Raw genomic sequence first — 5,803 nt, forward strand, 5'->3', positions numbered from 1 at the left:
GGCAGCTGGGGTGTCTACGTCCGTGGCCTGCTTGTTACCTCTCTGGGACACTTGGTCGTCACCTGATGACAATGGGGATTCTCCGCTAATTTTGTCCTGGGCAGGCCTGCCACTGCTTACCAAAATTATTTGATCCGCGTGGCGGGACCACAAGGTATTTCCTCCAACATCTGCTTCGTAGGACAGTGGTCCCGTCTTGGCTATTATTCTCCCTCTCCTCCATTTCGGTCCCACATAGCTTCTTGCCCAAACTATGTCATTTTCCCGGAATGTTCTTACCCTTTTCCCCGTCATCTGTTGGTCTTGCCTGCTCTCCATCGCGGTCTCTTCGTCGGGCAGAAGTAGGTCTAGTTTTGAACGTATATTCCTGCCCATCAGCATTTCCGCCGGTGTTTTCCCTGTTGTGCTGTGTGGAGTAGAACGATAGTTTAACAGAAATTTAAACAGGCTCCTTTCCCCCGACTTGCAGCCCCCCATCATTGCCTTTATTCCTTCCTTCACAGTGCTCGCCGCTCTCTCCGCCAGTCCGTTACTCGCCGGGTGGTATGGCGCCACTCTGATGTGCCGGATTCCATTCTGCTTGACGAAAGATGCCATCTCTTCCGACGTAAACTGCGGGCCATTGCCTGTGCATAGCTGTAGGGGTAAACCAAGCCTGCTAAACAGTACACTCAGTTCATGAATAGTTCGTGCCGTTGTCGTGGTTTTCATTGGTACTGCCTCTATCCACTTTGAGTAGCTATCCACTACTATGAGAAGCGTTGTTCCCATAATTGGCCCCGCAAAATCTGCATGGAGCCTCTGCCTCGTGTTCTCTCCCATGGGTGGACCGCTGACTGTGGTGGTGCTGCCCTTCTCCGCACATCCTGGACACGCTTTCGCAATTCCTCCAGCTCCTTGTCGAGACCCGGCCGCCACACACATCGTCGAGCCAGCTGCTTCATCCTCACACATCCTGAGTGCCCACATGCAGCTCCTCTTTCACCTTGTCTTGCAGGGACGCCGGTATCACCACTCTGCCTCCCCCATTAAGCAATCCCCTCTGTCGACTGTTCCTCCATCCGAGACTTGTAACTGCTTACCTCTGCTGTTGCCTCCTCCGGCAATCCGCCTGACCTTACTGCCAGCACCTTTCCCAGGACTCTGTCACGCCGCGTTGCCGCTGACACTTCTCCTGCTGTCACTGAAGGCCCCTCGTCCATATATAACACGTTACTTGTCTTGGTTTCCCTCTCTATTCTTTCTGCTCCTTTGTCGACGATGCCCGAGCGGTAGTCTGGACAAGGTGTCGGCGACCCTCATGTCTGCAGAGGGTCTTACCCCCACATCGTAGCTGTAGGCTGCTAGTTGAAGGGCGTATCGCTGCCTCCAACGGCGGCATCTCTCTGCTGGGGTTCAGTATTCTGGAAAGTGCTTTGTTATAACTGACAAGGGTAAACTTCCTCTCATAGCAATACTGATGAAATTTCCTAATACCGTAATAAACTGCCAAAGCTTCCTTTTCTACGATGGGATATTTCTGCTCTGTTTGTGTCAGTATTCTTGACGCATACGCCACCGGCCTTTCTATGTCTCCTGGAAAGACTTGCATTAGCGCCGCTCCGACTCCTACTTCGCTCGCGTCTGTTACCAGTTTGACCGGTAGTTGTGGACCGTATATCACCAATACTGGGTTGCTGGCCACCGTCTGTTTTACCCTTGCCATCGCCTCTTCACATTCCTTGGTCCATCGCCACTTAACTCCCTTCTTGAGTAGCTCATACAATGGCAACAACGTAGTGGCGAGGTGTGGCAACAGCCGGGACTAGTACCCACCGCTCCCAATACGCTCCGGAGTGTCGGTACAGCACTCGGGTTCGGCATCCTCCTTATTGCTTCGGTCTTCTCGGGTATGGGTTTCAGCTCCGTGAACCTCCTGCAAATTGAATTCACACTTTGACCTTTTGAGCCGAATCTCATTCTCTTTCAGTCTGCCCAGCACTTTGTCCAGAGTTTCAATCAGGTCTTATGTGTTCGTGCCCATCACCAGCAAGTCGTCTAAGTATGCCACACAGGAGGGGATTCCTTCTAATATTCTGTCCATCGCCGCCTGGAAAATGTCCCCACAGCAATCTAAACCAAAGGGCAATATGTTCATCCTCAACAATCCTCTATGCGTAGCTACAGTTGTTAGGTCTCTTGATTCCTCACTTAACTCCATCTGTAGATAAGCATCTCTCAAATCTAGCTTTGCAAACCTCTTCCCTTTTATCCTTGTAAACAACTCTTCCGGGGAGGGTAAGGGGTGCTTAACTATATCCACCTGGGGATTTACCGTCACTCTGTAGTCAGCCGCCAGCCTTACTTTGCCATCTGCTTTGGGCACTACCACCAACGGTGTCGCCTAGCCACTGCTGTTGTCAGTCTCCACGGGCTCGGCAACACCTTCCTTAATCCACCTCTCCAGCTCCTGGTCCACGAGTGGGTAAAGGGCGTGTGGCACCGGTCGTGCTCCTTCCTTGAGACGCAGGTGTGCTTTGATCGGCATGTGCCCTAAAGACTGTGAAAAGACCTCACTGTGCTTGTGTAGGATTGTGGTAGGCTTATCCCCATTCTTCTCCGCAACTCCAAGTCTGCCTACCATCTCCTTCCAGCTCAGCTGAATCACCAGTAGCCAGTCACGACCCAGGAGCGAGGGCCCTGTTCCTTTCACTACCTTTAACGGCAGAGTTTCTACTTTATTTTTAAACTTGACCTCCAGCATGGCTACTCCTCGTACCTGAAGTGCCTCACCTGTGTATGTGACTAACTGCCTGTTGGAGGCTTCAAGTCTTGGTTTGCTGCGTAGCCTGTTCCACTCCTCCTCGCTGATGACCGTGCTGCTCGCTCCCGTGTCCACCTCCATGCGTATCTCTGTGCCCTGCACGCTCACGTCTACAGTCAGTGGTGGGGTTTTCCGGGTTCTCCGCTGTTGTCCAGGCAGCTGTAAAATACCAAACACCTCCACCCTCTCTTCTTCATCACTAATCTCTTGCTCCTCATCATCCACGCTATTTACTCTGCCCCGCCGTCGACACATTACATTCGCCTGGTGAGGCCTTTACGACTGCACCTGAAGCATTCCTTGTCCTTAAATGGGCACTCCGTTGCCTTGTGGTAACTACTGCCACACCGATTACAAGTTACACTACTACGTGCCCCCTCACGAGGCAAGTACTTGTTTTGCAGCCTGGCCTTGTCCCACCTGCTCGTTGGTTCTTTCTGGTCCCCGGGCTTCGTTCGCGGCGGCTCCACTCTGTTCACCTGGGCTTCTTTGTGCTCCCCTCCCAGTACCTTCGCCTCCGTGGTTGCTGCCTCCATCGATAATGCCAGTTTGCAAGCTTTGTCCCAAGTTAAGTCGTCGCCCTCTCGTAACAGCCTCCGCCGGATCCGTTCGCTCGACACTCCACCGACGAATCTTTCTCGAAGCTGCTCTGTTAAGTTTGCCCCAAAGCTGCAGTTGGAAGCTTTCCTCTTCAGTTCTGCCACGTAACTGCTGATTGTTGAATTTGATCCTTTCCACTACCACTGAAACTTTGGGCGCATAGTGCTGAGTAGCGAGACGAATCAATTCCTTCAGTGTCCTCTCAGAGGGTTTCCCCAGGGCGCACAGGTTCCTCAGTAATTGATACACCGTCGGGCCGCAGACAGTCAGGAACAACGCCCGTTTCCGATTCTCCTCGGTGATATTACTTACCTCCAGGAACTCTTCGAACCTTTCTGTATAGGCCTCGAAATCTTCTCCCTCTGAGTACTGCTCCACCGCTCCAATTATTGCTGCCATTCTCGTCCTCGGGGTTTCACTCGATTCCTTCAGAATCCCATCCTCGTCGCCACGTGTTGAGGAGTGAATGACACACACGAGGGAGCGGGGGTTGCGATGTATTCTATAAAGAGGCCAGACAGGGAATGTCCGATCCTCGAGCCTTGGCAGTACATGTATCCTCGGATTGCTGTTCCGAAGAGCTGCTCAGTGCTTCGGTGCCGCTGAGGTGTAATGACTATACAACAGCTGGACTGCAGTAATCTGACACTGTAGAAAGGTGGCACTATCTGGCTCATTCATAGGGAATCAGAAGGTGTCATGTGCTGCAGAGAGGCTTGGAGGTGTTATACCTATGCTAGTGAAAGGCTGGACAGCACTAATCTGACCTGTAGGAAGGTGGCACTCTCTGGCTCAATGCTCAGGAAAAAGAAGGTGCCATGTGCTGCAATGAGGCTTGGAGGTGTTATAACTATGCTAGTGATAGGCTAGACTGCACTATTCTGACCCTGTAAGAAGGTGAAGGTGTAGGAAAGTGGCACTCTCTGGCTCAGTGCTAGGGAATCAGAAGGTGCCATGTGCTGCAGAGAGGCTTGGTGGTGTTATATCTATGCTACTGAAATGCTGGACTGCACTAATCTAGCCCTGTAGGAAAGTGGCACGCTCAAGCTCAGTGCTAGGGAATCTGAGGGTGTCATGTGCTGCAGAGAGGCTTAGAGGTGTTATAACTATGATAGTGAACGACTGGACTGCACTAATCTGGCTCTCTAGGAAGGTGAAGTTGTAGGAAGGTGGCACTCCTTGGCTCAAAGGGAATCTAAAGGTCGTATATGCTGCAGAGAGGCTTAGAGGTGTTACAGCTATGCTAGTGAAAGGCTGGACTGCACTAATCTCTTGGAAGGTGAAGTTGTAGGAAGGTGGCACTCCTTGGCTCAAAGGGAATCTAAAGGTCGTATATGCTGCAGAGAGGATTGGAGGTGTTACAGCTATGCTAGTGAAAGGCTGGACTGCACTAATCTGACGAAGGTGAAGGTGTAGGAAGGTGGGACTCTCTGGCTTAGTGCTAGGGAATCAGAATGTGTCACGTGCTGCAGAGAGGCTTGGAAGTGTTATACTTATGCTGGTGAAAGGCTGGACTGTACTAATCTGACCCTGTACGAAGGTGAAGATGTAGGAAGTTGGCACTGTCAAGCACTGTGCTAGGAAATCAAAATGTGTCATATGCGGCAGGGAGGCTTGGAGGTGATATAACTATGCTAGTGAAAGGCTGGACTGCACTAATTTGTCCCTGTAGGAAGTTGCAGCTGTAGGAAGGTGGCACTCTCTGGCTCAGTGGTAGGGAATCAGAAGGTGTCATGTGCTGCAGAGAGGCTTGGAGGCGTTATAACTCTGCTAGTGAAAAGCTGAACTGCACTAATCTGTCCTTATAGGAAGGTGGCACTCTCTGGGTCAGTGCAAAGGAATCAGCAGTTGTCATGTGCTGCATAGAGGCTTTGAGGTGTTATAACTATGCTAGTGAACGGTTGGAATGCACTAATTTGACCCTGTAGGAGGGTGGCACTTTATGGCTTAGTGCTAGGGAGTCAGAAGGTGTCCTGTGCTGCAGAGAGGCTTGGAGGTGTTATAACTATGCTAGTGAAAAGCTGGACTGCACTAAGTTGACCCTGTTGGAATGTGCAACTGTAGGAGGGTGCCACTCTCTGGCTCAGTGTTAGGGAGTCAGAAGATGTCATGTGCTGCAGAGAGGCTTGGAGGTGTTATAACTATGCTAGTGAAAGGCTGGACTTCACAAATCTGATCCTGCAGAAAGGCACCACTCTCAAGGTCAAGGCTAGGGAATCAAGAGGTGTCATGTGCTGCAGAAAGGCTTGGAGGTGTAATAACTATGTTAGTGAAAGGCTAGACTGAACTAATCTGACCCTGAAAGAAGGTGGAGGTGTTGGAAGGTGGCACTCTGCATCTGTGCTGGGAAATGAGAAGGTGTCTTGTGCTGCAGAGGAGCTTGTAGGAAGGTGAAGGCGT

Source organism: Eriocheir sinensis, unplaced genomic scaffold, assembly GCF_024679095.1.
Source record: "Eriocheir sinensis breed Jianghai 21 unplaced genomic scaffold, ASM2467909v1 Scaffold80, whole genome shotgun sequence".
NCBI classification, from domain to species: domain Eukaryota; kingdom Metazoa; phylum Arthropoda; class Malacostraca; order Decapoda; family Varunidae; genus Eriocheir; species Eriocheir sinensis.